Source organism: Phacochoerus africanus, chromosome 3 (genome assembly GCF_016906955.1).
Source record: "Phacochoerus africanus isolate WHEZ1 chromosome 3, ROS_Pafr_v1, whole genome shotgun sequence".
NCBI classification, from domain to species: domain Eukaryota; kingdom Metazoa; phylum Chordata; class Mammalia; order Artiodactyla; family Suidae; genus Phacochoerus; species Phacochoerus africanus.
The window spans coordinates 175,222,798-175,240,368 of record NC_062546.1 but is presented as its reverse complement, the minus strand read 5'-3'; the positions used below and the strand labels follow the sequence as shown (position 1 = coordinate 175,240,368).

The 17,571-nt window shown below is 38.9% G+C and overlaps 1 protein-coding gene across 1 annotated transcript in view; it reads right to left on the bottom strand.

Moving 5' to 3' along the window:
- The window catches only part of ADAM23 (ADAM metallopeptidase domain 23), a 213,110-nt gene extending 196,445 nt beyond the window's left edge, over nt 1-16,665 (bottom strand). Inside the window, exon 1 of the mRNA XM_047773332.1 lies at nt 16,472-16,665. The gene's annotated coding sequence lies outside the window, so the exon portion shown is untranslated. The remainder of the gene's footprint in view (nt 1-16,471) is intronic.
- Nucleotides 16,666-17,571: the final 906 nt, after the last annotated feature.

The window sequence follows — 17,571 nt, the reverse complement described above, 5'->3', positions numbered from 1 at the left end:
TTTTGCAGTGATCCTCAATCCTGGCTGCACCAAATCAAATCACATTCCAATCACCTGGAAAGCTTGACTGTTCTATGGATGGCTGAGTATTTAGAATCTTCAAGACTGAAATCAAAAATCAGTGTTTTAGGGAGTTCCTGTTGTAGCTCAGTGGTTAACGAATCCGACTAGGAACCATGAGGTTGTGGGCTCTACCCCTGGCCTCGCTCAGTGGGTTAAGGATCTGGCGTTGCCATGAGTTGTGGTGTAGGTTGCAGAAGCGGCTCAGATCCCATGTTACTGTGGCTGTGGTGTAAGCCAGTGGCAACAGCTCCGATTAGACCCCTAGCCTGGGAACCTCCATATGCCCAGGGTGCGGCCCTAGAAAAAAAAGACTGAATAAATAAATAAATAAAATAAAAACCCTTCCGGTTTAACTGAATGTGAAACAGAGTTAAGAGACAGTAGATAGAGGGATTTCCCAAGATCACACAGCCGCTTAAAACCAAAACTCGTATTGGAACCCTGAATTCAAGTCCTGTGGTATTCCCAAATCTTCTTCCTTTTTTCTGCTTTGACAGCAAGTTAACCCTGAACAAGGAAAGCTTAGAAAAATTAGCTTAGTACAGTTACTGCAGGATCTAAGAAAGAATTAGAAAACAGTTGAGCCAGCGGTTACCTTTGAAGTCCTTGAGGAGTTCAAACCCATTGTTAACAGAAACAAAGATGCAGAGTATAAACTTGCTGCCGAGGTCACGCTAATCTGTGGCACAGCTGGGATTAGATTCACATTTTCCTTTTCCAGGTTTTCCAGTATTTTCTACTGTGCCTTGTAAATGGTTTTTTAAAAAACTGACTTGCAAAATTCTTGGTCAGTCTGCAATCTAATTCACTTCTGGGCTTCTACTTGACCTTGCTTATGTAAAGACAAAGCAGGATATAGCTATCAGGTCTGGGTCCCAACAGCATCAGTTCCCCTAAACCTGGTTCCAAAGTTGCTGCATAAGACAGTCTCATACAGCAGCATGGAGATAGTTCAATATGGAGAAAAAAACAAAACAACTATGGGGGATGTCTCACACATCTTCGGATGTAATACATCCAAATAAAATACCAACTGTTCTCCTCCTTCTCTTGTCTTTTGTGTCTCAAATATTTCTTTTTTGCTTTTTTTTTTTTTTTTTTTTTTTTTTAGGGCCTCAGCCGAGGCATGTAGAGGCTCCCGGGCTAGGGGGTCTAATCAGAGCTGTAGCCACCGACCTACACCACAGCCACAGCAACGCCAGATCTGAGCTGCATCTTCGACCTACACCACAGCTCACAGCAATGCTGTATCCTTAACCCACTGAGCGAGGGCAGGGATCGAATCCACAACCTCATGGTTCCTAATCAGATTTATGATGCGCCAAGACTCGAACTCCAAATATATATTTCCATAAGGCAATTTTCTCATATAATGAGTTTCTTGTAATAATCTCCATCTGTCTCTCTCTCTCTCTCTTTTTTTTTTTTTTGTCGTTTTGCCATTTCTTGGGCCGATCCCTCAGCATATGGAGGTTCCCAGGCTAGGGGTCGAATCGGAGCTGTAGCTGTCAGCCTACGCCAGAGCCACAGCAACACAGGATCCAAGCTGAGTCTGCGACCTACACCACAACTCGCGGAGACACCAGATCTTTAACCCACTGAGCAAGGGCAGGGATCGAACCTGCAACCTCATGGTTCCTAGTCCGATTCGTTAACCATTGCGCCACGATGGGAACGCCTTTTTTTTTTTTTTGGCCGCCCCCAGCAACCAAGCCACACTGGTGACAATGCCAGATCCTTAACCTGCTGAGTGACCAGGAAACTCCAATATCAGTATATCTTTAGAATTCAACAACTGTAGCTGCTTTTTTTTTGGGGGGGGGGAGGTGGGGGAAGCACACACAGCATGCAGAAGTTCCTGGGCCAGGGATCGAACTTACACTACAGCAGCGACAACATCAGGTCCTTAATCCACTGAGCCACCAAGGAATTCCTCTATCTTCTTTTTTTTTTAAGATTTTTATTTTTTTCTATTATAGTTGATTTACAATGGTCTGCCAATTTATGCTGTACAGCAAAGTGACCCAGTTATATATATATACACATATATATATAATTTTTCTCACATTATCCTCCATCATGTTCCATCACGAGTGCTCCTGCATCTTTTTAAATCATGTTTTAGATAGTATCAAATTTGGTGAGAAACAAAAAAGAACATAGGAAATAATAAGAATAAAGATAAAATAATAATAATAACAAAGAGGAGGAGGAAGAACGGAAATTAGCTACACAGCACCTACAATGTGCCAGATACTATGTTAAGCATGAGCTTATTTAAATGATGAGTGAGTTCATGATCTTCATAGAACTCATGCAGTTCTATGAAGGAGCTACTATTATTACTCCTGTTTGGCTGATGAGGGAACTGAGACCTGGAGAAGTTAAATAATTGATCTGTCATGAGTAACAAGGAGCAGGGCTGGGTCAGGAAGCATGTTTGCCTGACTCCAAAGACTAAACTCCCAACCACGCCACAATGACTCATGAACACTCAACTTATCAAGTGTAATAATAAAATTCACCAAAAAAATTACTAAAATTCGGAGCTCCCATCATGATGCAGTGGTTAACGAATCCAACTAGGAACCATGAGGTTGTGGGTTTGATCCCTGGCCTTGCTCAGTGGGTTAAGAACCTGGCATTGCCGTGAGCTGTGGTGTAGGTGGCAGATGTGGCTCAGATCCCTCATAGCTGTGGCTCTGGCGGAGGCCAGCGGCTACAGCTCCGACTAGACACCTAGCCCGGGAACCTCCATATGCCATGATGAGGCCCTAGAAAAGGCAAAAAGACCAAAAAAAAAATAAAATAAAAACAACTAAAATTCAATCCTCTACCCTTTCCACACTTAATTAGAAATTAATTTTGCTTGAAACTGGAGCTGAACAACTGGGATGCTGTATAATTTATTTGGCCACAGCTCCAAAACAAAATACCTGAAACAGTCTCTTAAGGACTACAGAATTTCAAAATCATGGCACTTGGCTCTACATAGAACCTTTAATTTTATTTTTGTCTGTTTAAAACCACAGGCACATTGATCCATGCACAGAATTATTCTTAATTATATTCCTTACTTCATATTAGAGATTTTTGAACACAGCCCTTCTACACAAATGATTTGTATAATTCCAAAACAAAACCTAATCACGGTATAGATATTTGTGTCTTACATTAAAATACCATATTTCGGAGTTCCCGTCGTGGCTCAGTGGTTAACGAATCCAACTAGGAACCATGAGGTTGCAGGTTCAATCCCTGACCTCACTCAGTGGGTTAAGGATCTGGCATTGCCGTGAGCTGTGATGTAGGTAGCAGATGTGGCTCAGATCTGGTGTGGCTATGGCTCTGGCGTAGGCCGGCAGCTACAGCTCCAATTCGACCCCTAGCCTAGGAACCTCCATATGCCACGGGTGCGGCCCTAAAAGTAAATAAATAAATAAATAAATAAATAAAATTTTTTAAACGAAATACCATTCCTCAAGAGAGGGCCAAAATTCTCACTTACCAGAGATTTTAGTTTTTCCTAAATTTTAAATCGACCAACATAGCTACCTATTCAATTTCATTTCAATTATAATTAGCAACATGTATTCATCTACTGCTATAAAATAATATTTGCTTATGCCAAGATATTAACATTGTTCCAATTTCTAATGACATAAAGAAAGCCTAAACCCTGATCAGCAGTTACTAAATATTTGTATTGTTTCGTTATTCTAAGGTAAAAAGAATAGCTAACACATGCAAAGCTCCTTAAATCATATAAAATGCTTTTGCATAACCTCTGCCATTTACTATATTGCAGCACACAAGTTAAAGCTGAACTAGCTGTATTATTCCTGTCACATTGTCATGGAATCAGACTATTCATGTCATGGATATAGACATGGCTTGGAGATAGAAAACAAATGATAAAGACAGAAAATCCCTTCTCTAGAAGAAAATGATAAACTCTAAGAGTCTTCAGAATCTAACTTTAAGTTTGTTCGTTGCTCTTCTGCTGCATTAGCTGAGGGATAGATTGCATGTTAAAAATGCCCTTGCAGAAAACACTAAGTTCTTCCATGTAATAAAATGTTTGGATGAGCTAATATAAACTATAAACAAGTTTTTTTGAGGCTGTGTGACCTGGCCCCCCCAAAAAAAATCAAGAAAAGAATTTCAATACCAAAAAGTAAGCTTTAGAAAAAGTAATCTAAACTATTTACATATCTAATTAGCCATACATTCCACCTTCAAATACCACTGCACTCATAGCTTATTAGCCATATGACAGCTGGCAATAACACACACACACACACACACACACACTCTCCTTCACACCAACATGGAAAACAGACTATGGAATCGACTGTCCCTTGAATAAAACAACTTTATTTTAAAATGCCAGCAAAACAATATTGATAACCAAATTGAAAATATGGTCAAAATCACACCCAACTATGATGCACAAGCCCTATAAAGAAACTGGACATGATCCAGGAAAAAGAATTTTAAAGCACCAAGCTGCTGCCAGATGAGAACAACCTGCAAAGATAAGAACTACATATACCATCTGGCAAGATAAAGCATGAGGGGGAATATTTTCAAAGACTTACATCATGAACAGTGTAGATAAGGTGAACATAACTATCCAAATCCTAAAATATTGTAATGAAGGGGTAGCATCTGAAATTTGAGAGAGACATTCTGAGCAAACAAGCAGTACCACACATGGACCCCTCTTGGGAAATCTTCTGATCAAAGATATCTCCATTTCTGAAAACATTCTAAGAGATAATTGTCCATAATTATGTCTACATTTCATGGTCTTTCTCCTCCAACTCAATGTGGCCAACCATGTCCTCGCTTGAGACTGTTTTAAAAATTAAGACTATTTTTTAGAGTAGTTTAAGGGTCACAGCCAAATTAAGAGGAAGCTACATAAATGTCCCCTATACTCCCTGCTCCTACGGATGCAGTCTCATATAGCTCAATATCCAAAAAAAGCAACCTAGAGAAGAGGAATCAAGACGGCAGAGGAGTATGATGTGGCATTCACTTTCTCCCACAAACACATCCAAAAAAACCCATCTACACGTAGAAAGAGTCACACAGAATATCTTCTGAACACTGGCAGAAGACCTTAAACCTCCAAAAAGGGCAAGAAACCCTCCACCTAACTGCATAGGAAAAAAAGAGAGAAAGAGAGAGAGAGAAAAGGAATCAGGATGGGACTAGCACTCCTGAGAGGGAGCTGTGAAAGAGGAAAGGAACCCACACCCTGAGAAGCCCCTAACCAACGTGGAGTTCAGCAGAGACAGCGGGACCTCAAAGTCTTGGAGAAAAGCACAGCAGCTGGGCTGAGAAGAACAAAGCAGAGAGAGAGCTGCCCAGATCACCTGTACCACCTCCCAGGACCCCACAGCCTGAGATACTCAGGTGGGGGCTGGGCACTGAGACTCAGGCTTTGAAGAATAAGAAAAATATAAGCAAAGTGAAGAAGCTCAGGAACAATGCCCAGGTAAAAAAACAGAATTCCCCTGAAGGAGCAAACAATGAAACACCTTTGCAGCCTAACAGACAGCAAGTTCAAAAATGATAGAGTGTAAATACTGTAGGAATTAAGAGCAAATATGAAAGAATTAAGATAGGATATGAACAGTAAGGCAGATGACTTTTTAAATTTTTTTTCCATTTTGTAAGTATTTATTTTTAATTATTTTTAAAAGCTGGTTTACAGTGTTCTGTCAATTTTCTACTGTACAGCAAGGTGACCCAGTCACACATACACAAATACATTCTTTTTTCTCACATTATCATGCTCCATCATAAGTGACTAGATATTGTTTCCAGTGTTATACAGTAGGATCTCACTGCTTATCCATTCCAAAGGCAATAGCCTGCATCTATTAACCCCAAATTCCCAATCCATTCCACTCTCTCCCCCTCCCCCTTGGCAACCACAAGTCTCTTCTCCATGCTCATGATTTTCTTTTCTGTGGAAAGGTTCATTTGTGCCATATATTAGATTCCAGATATAAGTGATCTCATAAGGTATTTGTCTTTCTTTTTCTGACTTATTTCGCTTAGTATGAGAGTCTCTAATTCCACCCATGTGGCTACAAATGGCATTATTTTGTTCTTTTTATGGCTGAGTAGTATTCCATTGTGTATATATACCACATCTTCTTAATCCATTCATCTATTGATGGACATTTATGTTGTACTCATGTCTTGGCTATTGTGAATAGTGCTGCAATGAACATACGGATGCATGTGTCTTTTTCAAGGAAAGTTTTGTCTGGATATATGTACAAAAGTGGGATTGCTGGGTCATAGGGTAGTTCTATGTATAGTTTTCTAAGTTATCTCCATACTGTTCTCCATAGTGGTTGTACCAATTTACATTCCCACCAACAGTGAAGGAGAGTACCCTTTTCTCCACACGGTCTCCAGCATTTGTTATTTATGGACTTATTAATGATGGCCATTCTGATGCTGTGAGGTGGTACCTCATAGTAGTTTTCATTTGCAGTTCTCTAATAATTAGTGATGTTGAGCATGTTTTCATGTGCTTTTGGCCTTTTGTATATCTTCTTTGGAGAAATGTCTATTCTGGACTTTTGCCCATTTTTCCATTGGGTGGTTGGCTTTTTTGCTGTTGAGTTGTATAAGTTGTTTGTATATTTTAGAGATTACGCTCTTGTAAGTTGCACCATTTGAAACTATTTTCTTCCATTCCGTAGGTTGTCTTTTTGTTTTGTTTTTATGGTTTCCTTGGCTGTGCAAAAGCTTGTCAGTTTGATTAGGTCCCATTGGTTTATTTTTGCTTTTATTTCTGTTGCTTTGGGAGACTGACCTGAGAAAACATTTGTACAGTTGATGTCAGAGAATGTTTTGCCTATGTTCTCTTCTATGAATTTGATGGTGTCTTGTCTTACGTTTAAGTCTTTAAGCCATCTTGAGTTTATTTTTGTGCATGCTGTGAGGGTGTGTTCCAGTTTCATTGATTCATATGCAGCTGTCCGGTTTTTCCAGCACAGCTTGCTGAAGAGACTTTTTCCCATTTTATATTCTTGCCTCCTTTGGCGAGGATTAATTGACAATAGGTGTCTGGGTTTATTTCTGAGTTCTCTATTCTGTTCCATTGGTCTCTATGTCTGTTTTGGTATCAGCACCACACTGTCTTGATTACTGTGGCTTTGTAATATTGCCTGAGGTCTGGGAGAGTTATGTCTCCTGCTTGGTTTTTGCTCCTCAAAATTGCTTTGGCAATTCTGGGTCTTTTGTGGTTCCATATAAATTTTTGGGTTGTTTGTTCTACTTCTGTGAAAAATGTCATGGTTAATTTGATAGGGATTGCATTGAATCTGTAGATTGCTTTGGGTAGTATGGCCATTTTAAGAATATTAATTTTTCCAACCTGGGAGCATGGAATATCTTTCTATTTCTTTGAATCCTCTTTAATTTCCTTGATTAATGTTTTATAGTTCTCAGCATATAAGTCTTTCACCTCCCTGGTCAGGTTTATTCCCAGGTATTCAATTTTTGGGGGTGCAATTTTAAAAGGTATTGTATTTTTGTATCCCTTTTCTAATATTTCATTGTTAGTATACAGGAATGCGACTGATTTCTGAATGTTAATCTTATATCCTGATACTTTGCTGAATTTTTTGATCAGTTCAAGTAGTTTTTGGGTTGAGTCCTTAGGGTTTTCTATATGTAGTATCATGTCATCTGCATACAGTGACAGTTTTACCTCTTTTCTTCCAATCTGGATACCTTTTATTTCTTTCATCTGATTAATGCAGATTACATTAGAAAGGAACTAGAAAATACAAAGAGGAGAGAAGGAAAATTAGAAAATTCATTTTCAGTGATGCAAGCTGAATTAAAGGCACTGAAGAGCAGAATGAATAATGCACAGGAATTAATTTGTGACTTGCAAGATAGAATAATGGAAATCACCCAATCAGGACAGCAGAAATAAAACCAAATGAAAAAACATGAAAGTAACCTAAGAGATTTATGGGATAATATAAAGCATGCCAATCTATGCATAATAGGAATTCCAGAAGGAGAAGAAAAAGAAAAGGGGTTGAAAATATATTTGAAGAAATTTTGGCTGAAAACTTTCCAAATCTAAAGGAAACATATGTCAAGATACAGGAAGCACAGAGGGCCCCAAATGCGTTGAACCCAAATAGCCCCACACCAAGATATATTATTATAAAAATGGCAAAAGTTAAAGACAAAGAGGAGTCCCTGTCATGGTTCAGTGGAAACAAATCTTACTAGCATCCATGAGAATCCCTGGCCTCCCTCAATTGGTTAAGGATTCAGCATTGCCATGAGCTGTGGTGTAAGTCACAGACATAGCTTGGATCTGGCATTGCTGTGACTGTGGCATAGGCCAGCGGCTAGAGCTCCAATTCAACTTCTAGCCTGGGAACCTACATATGTCATGGAAACCAATCACTTAAATAAGCCAGTATACAAATCTAACAGAAAAAAAAAAAACTATTGTAAAAGTGACAATTAACACAAGGAACAGCAAAAGGACGAATATGAAAATGTTAAAAAATGACTTCAAAATCATAAAATAGGGGAAGGAAAGTAAGAAAATCTAGACTTTTTTTTTAATGTGTTTGAGGCTATATGACTATCAGGCTAAAGCAAGCAGATATAGGAAGGGGTTGACACTTTTCAAAAACAGGGCAACCACAAATCAAAAGTAATCACTACAGTTACAAAAACTAAAAAGAAGAGGTCACAGCATAAAATAAAAGGAAATAATGCAATGAAACAAAGGACAAACATAGAATCAGCTGGAAAACAAGGTTTAAAATGGCAATAAATAAATACATATAAATAATTACCTTAAATGTCAATGGACTGAATGCTCCAATCAAAAGACGAAGAGTTGCAGAATGGATAAAAAGGCAAGAGCCAGAGTTCTCATCATGGCACAGCAGAAACAAATCCGACTAGGAACCATGAGGACTCAGGTTCAATCCCTGGTCTTGCTCAGTGGGTTAAGGATCCAGTGTTGTCATGAGCTGTGGTGTAGGTCACAGACATGCCTTGGATGCTGCATGGCTGTGGTGTTGGCTGGCAGCTGTAGCTCCAATTCGACCCCTAGCCTGGGAAACTCCATATGTTCCAGGTTTGGCCCTAAAAAGCAAATAAATAAATAAATAAATAAAGCAAAAGCCTATAATATGCTGTCTACAAGAGACTCACCTTAGGGCAAAGGACACAGATAAACTGAAAGTGAAGGAATGGAAAAAGATATTTCATGCCAATGGACAGGACAGGAAAGCAGGAGTTTCAATACTCATATTAGACAAACTAGACTTTGAAAAGAAGGCCATAAAGAAAGACAAAGAAGGACACTGCTTAATGATAAAATGACCCACTCAAGAAGAGGATATTACAGTTATCAATATATCTGCCTCTAATACAGGACCACCCAAATACATACAACAAATACTAACAGACATAAAAGGAGAAATTGATGGTAATGCAATAATAGTAAGAGACCTTAACACCCCACGCCCATCAATGGACAGATCCTCTACTCAGAAGATCAATAAGGCAACAGAGATCCTAAAGGACACAATAGAAAAGTTAGACTTAATCAACATTTTCAGGATATTACATCCAAAAAAATTAGAATATACATTCTTTTTAAGTGCACATGGAGCATTCTCAAGGATTGACTACATATTGGGGCACAAAACTAACCTCGACAAATTTAAGAGTATAGAAATTATTTGAAGTATCTTCTCTGACCACAATGGCATCAAAATAGAAATCAACCATAGGAAAAGAAATGGGGAAAAAACTGTCTACATGAAGACTAAATAACATGCTACTAAAAGACCAATGAGTCAACAAGGAATCAAAAGGGAACTTAAAAAGTACCTCGAGACAAATGATAAGGAAAACACAATCATTCAAATCTATGGGATGCCACAAAAACAGTTCTTAGAGGGAAGTTCACAGCAATACAGGCCTTCCTCAGAAAAGAAGAAAAATCTATAATCAACAACTTAACCTACCACCTAAAATAATTAGAAAAAGAAAAGCAAACAAAGCTCAAAGTCAGCAGAAGGAAGGAAATCATAAAGATCAGAGAGAAAATCAATAAAATACAGATTTGAAAAACAATAGAAAAAAATCAATAAAACCAAGAGCTGGTTCTTTGAAAAGGTAAACAAAATTGACAAACAAGACTAACCAAGAACAGGAGAGAAAGAATTCAAATAAACACAATAAGAAATGAAAAAGGAAAAAGCTCAATGATACAGCAGAAATACAAAAAACTATGAGGGAATCCTACCAACAATTATATGCCAACAAATTTGACAACCTAGAAGAAATAGACAACTTCCTAGAGACATACAGTCTGACAAAACTGAATCAGGAAGAAATAGATCAACTGAACAGACTGATCACTAGAAATGAAATTGAATATGTAATAAAAACACTCCCTACAAACAAAAGTCCAGGACCAGATAGTTTCACAGGTGAATTCTACCAAACATACAAAGAAGAACTTATACCCAAGCTTCTTAAACTTTTCCAAAAGGCTGAAGAAGAAGGAATAATCACAAAGATATTCTATAAAGCCACCATCACCCTAATACCAAAAACAGGCAAGAAACTACCAAAAAAGAAAATTATAGGCCAATATCTTTGATAAATATGATGCAAAAATTCTCAACAAAATTTTAGTCAACCCAATCCAACAACATATAAAAAAGATCATACACCACGACCACGTGGGATTCATCCCAAGTTCACAAGGATGGTGCAACATACACAAATCAATGTCATACACCACAATAACAAAAGTCGAAAACCACATGATCATCTCAATACACACAGAAAAAGCATTTGACAAAATCCAACATCCACTCATGATAAAAACTGTTACCAAAGTGTGTATACAGGGAACATACCTTAACATAATCAAAGCCATTTATGACAAACTCAGAGCCAATATAATACTCAACAGAGAGAAGCTGAAAGCCTTTCCACTAAAATCCGGAATAAGACAAAGATGTCCACTTTCACCACTTTTATTCAACATAGTATTGGAAGGCCTAGTCACAGCAATCAGACAAACAAAAGAAATAAAAGGTATCCAAATTGGAAGAGAAGAGGTAAAAATGTCACTCTATACAAATGATATGCTGCTATACATAGAAAACCCTAAGGACGCCACACAAAAACTGTTCAAACTGATCAATGAATTCAGAAAAGTAGCAGGATATGAGATTAACATTCAGAGATCAGTTGTGTTTCTGTATACTAACAATGAAATATTAGAAAAGGAATATAAAAATACAATACCTTTTAAAGTTGCATCCCCCAAAATTAAATATCTAGGAATAAACCTGACTAATTACATGAAAAACTTATATGCTAAGAACTATAAAACATTAATCGAGGAAATGAAAAAAGATTCAAAGAAATAGAAAGATATTCTATGTGCCTATGTTGGAAGAATTAATACAGTTAAAATGGCCATACTACTCAAAGCAATCTACAGATTCAAAGCAATCTCTCTCAAATTACTCATGACATTTTTCACAGAAGTAGAAAAAACAATCCAAAAATTTATGTGGAACCATAAAAGACCTAGAATTGCCAAAGCAATCCTGAGGGAGGAGGAAAAAAAAAAAAAGTAGGGGGCGTAACTCTCTCAGACTTCAGACAATATTATAAAGCTACAGTAATCAAGACAGTGTGGTGTGGGTACAAAAACCGACATACAGACCAATGCAACAGAATAGAGAACTCAGGGGAAAAAACAGATACCTATGGTCAATTAATCTTCAACAAAGGAGACAAGAATATAAAATGGGAAAAAGTCTCTTCAGCAAGCTCTGCTGGGAAAACTGGACAGCTGCATGTAAATCAATGAAACTAGAACACAACATTACACCATGCACAAAAAGTAAACTTAAAATGGCTTAAGGACTTAAACATAAGACAAGACACCATAAAACTCCTAGAAGAGAACATAGGCAAAACATTCTCTGATATCAACTGTACAAATGTTCTTAGGTCAGTCTCCCCAGGCAACAGAAATAAAAACAAAAACAAACCAATGGGATCTAATCAAACTGACAAGCTTTCGCACAGCAAAGGAAACCATAAAAAAAAAACCAAAAATACAACCTACAGAATGGAAGAAAATAGTTTCAAATGATGCAACCAACAGGGGCTTAATCTCTAAAATATACAAACAACTTATACAACTCAACAGCAAAAAAGCCAACCACCCAATGGAAAAATGGGCAAAAGTCCAGAATAGACATTTCTTCAAAGATGTACAGATGGCCAACAGGCACATGAAAAAAATGCTTAACATCACCAATTATTAGAGAACTGCAAATGAAAACTACTATGAGGTACCACCTCACAGCATCAGAATAGCCATCATTAATAAGTCCATAAATAACAAATGCTGGAGAGGGAGTGGAGAAAAGGGTACCCTCCTCTACTGTTGGTGGGAATGAAAATTGGTACAACCACTATGGAAAATAGTATAGAGGTACCTCAGAAAACTAAATATAGAACTACCCTAGGACCCAGCAATCCTACTCTTGTACATATATCCAGACAAAACTTTCCTTGAAAAAGACACATGCATCCGTATGTTCATTGCAGCACTATTCACAATAGCCAAGACATGGAAACAACCTAAATGTCCATCGACAAATGAATTGATTAAGAAGATGTGGTATATATACACAATGGAATACTACTCAGCCATAAAAAAGAACAAAATAAGGAGTTCCTATTGTGGCTCAGTGGAAACGAATCTGACTAGTATCCATGAGGGTGCAGGTTTGGACACTGTCCTCACTTAGTGGGTTAAGGATCCAGCATTGCTGTGAGCTGTGTTATAGGTCACACATGTGGCTCTGATCCCACATTGCTGTGGGTGTGGCACAGACCAGCAGCTACAGATCCAATTTGACCCCTAGCCTGGGAACTTCCATATGCCAAGGGTGCCACCCTAAAAAGACAAAAAAAAAAGGAACAAAATAATGCCATTTGCAGCAGCAAGGATGGAACTAGAGACTCTCATACTAAGTGAAATAAGTCAGAAAGAGAAAGACATATCTGGACTCTAATATATAGCACAAATGAACCTATCTACATGGACACATGGACCTGGAGAACAGACTCGTGGTTGCCAAGGGGGAGGGGGAGGGAATGGATAGACTGGGAGTTTGGGGTTAGTAAATGCAAACTATTGCATTTGGAGTGGATAAGCAATGAGATCCTGCTGTGTATTCACATACATATAAATGTGTGAATATATATAAATATAAATGTATGACTGCACTTTGCTGCACAGCAGAAATTGACAGAATATTGTAAATCAACTACAATTTTAAAAATTAAAATAAAATTATACACAAGAAAAAATCAATATGACTTAAAAATGGACAGAAAACCTGAATAGACATTTTTTTCCAAAGACAACTAACATGAATGAAGATGAAAAGATGCTCCATACCACTAATTATTACAGAAATGCAAATCAAAACCACAAGATATCACCTCACAGGTCAGAATAGGCATAATCAAAAATCTACAAGTAACAAATGCTGGGAGGATGTGAAGACAAGGGACAAGGGAACCCTTGTACCGCTGGTAGGGATGCAGATGGGTACAGCCACTAAGGGAAATGATCTGGAGGTTGCTCAAAACACTAAAGATAGAACTACTATATGATCCAGCAATTCCACACTTTGGCATATATCTGAAGAAAATGAAACCACTAATTTTATATTTTTTTATTTTATTTTATTTTATTTTATTTTATTTTCTGTCTTTTTAGGGCTGCACCTGCAGCACATGGAGGCTCCCAGGCTAGGGGTCTAATCGGAGCTACAGCTGCCAGCCAGCCTGCACCACACCTGATCCTTAACCCACTGAGCAAGGCCAGGGATCATTCTCATAGATACTAGTCAAATTGTCAGATTTGTTTTCACTGAGCCACAATGGGAACTCCCATAGTTTTTTGGTTTGTTTGTTTGTTTGTTTTTTTAGGGCCACACCTGCAGCATATGGAAATTCCCAGGCTAGGGGGCAAATCGAAACTGTAGCTGCCAGCCTACGCCATAGCCACAGAAATGCAGGATCTGATCCACATCTGCGACCTACACCACAGCTCACAGCAGTGCCGGATCCATAACCCACTGATTGAGGCTAGGGACTGAACCCACATCCTCATGGATACTAGTTGAGTTTATTACCACTAGCTACAACAGGAACTCCCTCAGCAGATATTTATAAAGACAATGTGAGATATATGTCTGTTCTTGGGAAACAGTCTTATTGCACTGGCCAGAATTTCTACTATGTTGAAAAGGAGTGGTAGAGGGGACATTCTTGCCCTGCATGGATTTTTCTTAGATTGGATCTAGCGAAAGAGAATGGGTCCCTCTCTGGGGATATATAGATCAGCAATTTTGTTTTACATTGTACACAATTCAAGGATGATGCCCAGGTACAATGAGAAACACCAAAAGGATCCGAAGGAGGACAGAAAATTTATCTTCAAAGCTGATAAATTTTCGATAGTAAAGCAGTGCTGTTAATACTTAAGCCAAAAAAAAAAAACTTAAGCCAAGAGGAGAAGAGGCATACACTGGGAATGTCTTGGAAAAACTCAGATGTGTGTTCCCCCTAGTTCTCACTAATAAACAATGGAAGGATTGGACCAAGGCCATTCTTATATATTTACTTATGGACTCAGTATTTGAATATTATAGAGGCTGGTTTTGGAAAAGAATAATCTTCACTTCGGAGATCCCGTCATGGTGCAATGGTTAACGAATCCGACTAGGAACCATGAGGTTGTGGGTTCGATCCCTGGCCTTGCTCAGTGGGTTAAGGATCCAGCATTGCCGTGAGCTGTGATGTAGGTTGCAGACGCAGCTCGGATCCCGCATTGCTGTGGCTGTGGCGTAGGCCAGAGGCTACAACTCCGATTCCACCCCTAGCCTGGGAAACCTCCATATGCTGAAGGATCGGCCCTGGAAAAGGCAAAAAGACCAAAAAAAAAAAAAAAAAAGAATAATCTTCACTTTAATCGCAGTACAAATGCTAATTAAACAATTTTGAAAATTTCTAGTTGCTACAGCAAAACATTAAAAACAACAACAATAGGAACCAAATACAGGCATACTTCATTTTAGTGCACTTTCTCATGCTTCAGAGATTTTGCATTTTTTACAAATTGAAAGTGTACAGTAGCCCAGCATCAAGCACCTATTGATGCAGAAAGGCAGTATAGCGCAGTGGTAGGACCATGAAATTGAAGATCAAAGGCGACATCTCAGCAGAGTCTTCTGAGGAATTTAAAAAGAGGTATATGTGGAAGCACTAGACAAACTCTAACATACTGCAAACTGGTCAATTATCACATTTTAGAATTTGCATTTAGTTAAACGTTTGTAAGATATTAAAGGGAAGTAACGGGTTCAACATATGGCTCTGATATTTGACATTTAGGTCAGGGAAGAAAATGAAGCTTTATTGTAGCATAAGCCTTGGGACAGAAAATGGGCTATAATCTAGTGATACCCAGGGTACATATTCTATTTCATTCTCTGAGATATATCCCAAAGATGGGGTAACACTTGTGAGTAAAAATCCACTCTATAAGGTAAAGTACTACATATAAATGTTATATTGGGAGTTCCCTTTGCGGCTCAGCAGGTTAAGAACCCAACATAAACTTGATCCCCTTGCTGTACAGTGGGAAAATAAAATAAAATAAAATAAAAATTTAAAAAAAGAACCCAACATAGTGTCCATGAGGATGCGAGTTCAATCCCTGGCCTCACTCAGTGGGTTAAGGATCTGGCATTGCCACAAGCTGTGGTGTAGGCCTGCAGCTGCAGCTCTGATTTGACCCCTAGCCCAAGAATTTCCATATGCTGCAGGTGCAGCTGTAAAAGAAAAAAAAAATGTTATATTGTAGTGGTTTATCATTATTAATATACATATTCCTTAGTATCTAGGACTTCCTTTCCTTTTATCATAATATCTAGTGTTCATCTGTTTTCATCAGCTCTCTGTCAATTACTATAAAGAAATGAGATACAAAACATAGTCAGTTAACAAGGTCAGGCAAACGCAAAACTAGCGCACTTCCAATCCAGTTCCAAATTATACATAAAGATGACAACAGTAATCAGAACCCCTACTTGACAAAGTTCATCCTGCACCCACTCCACGACGCACCCACATTTTGCTCTGTCCCTCCTCTGCCAGTCTCTCCACTGCCCCACTGCTGCCCCCTTGATCATCTGGCCTCCCATTGTTTCTGTCCCCTGATGTCCTCTGCATCTCTTCCTAGCTTCTCTGGAATCATTTCCTGACTTACCTAACTCCCTTGTGGATCAAGTTTCCTTGTGCTGACTCTGCCATGGCTCTGGAATCACTTCTCAGAAATTCAGCCACACTAAGCAGCCCAATCATGTAGCATTCTGGAAGGCCTTGTTAAGTACTGCTTTGGAAGTACAAGCTGGGAGTACAAGTACCTACAGCAAGTATCCAGGGGAGGCCCCGTTCTCAATGACAGAGAACTGAGAGGGAGGAGCAGTGCCTCTACCAAACTTGGCCACACCTCTGTTTGCCTGGGATTCAAGCCCATCTACAGATTCTGTTGGCCATTTGTATGTTTAATACCAGCTGAAAACCTCACATAATTGTTCCAAAGCAAAAAGAAATATCACTGGGACAATTAAAATGAAATCATGAGATGAAAAAATAATAATGAGGCGTTCCCGTGGTGGCGTAGTGGTTAACATCCGACTAGGAACCGTGAGGTTGCAGGTTCGGTCCCTGCCCTTGCTCAGTGGGTTAATGATCTGGCGTTGCCGTGAGCTGTGGTGTAGGTTGCAGACGCGGCTCGGATCCTGCGTTGCTGTGGCTCTGGCATAGGCTGGCAGCTACAGCTCCGATTCAACCCCTAGCCTGAGAACCTCCATATGCCACAGGAGCAGCCCAAGAAATAGCAAAAAGACAAAAAACAAAAAACAAAACAAAACAAAAAAATAATAATGAAAACAGCATATTATAGAATGAAGCTGGTCTTATTTAAAATGAGATAAAGTTAGACAAGGAGTTCCCGTTGTGGCTCTGCAGGTTACGAGCCTGACTGATATCCATGAAGATGCAGGTTTGATTCCTGGCCTCGCTCGGGGGTTAAAGATCCGGCATTGCCATGAGCTGTGGTGTAGGTCGTAGACACGGCTTGGGTCCTGCGTTGCTGTGGCTCTGGTGTAGGCCAGCAGCTGCAGCTCCGATTCGACCCCTAGCCTGGGAAATTCCATATGCTGCAGGTGAGGCCCTTAAAAAAAAATAAAAAGATATGGTTAGGTAAAAATGGCCAAAGATCTTAGAATCAGAGAAGCTGTGATTCAAGAGTTACTAAATTCATCCTCCCTCGCAGTGCAGGGATTCTGTGTAAAACAAGGGTTG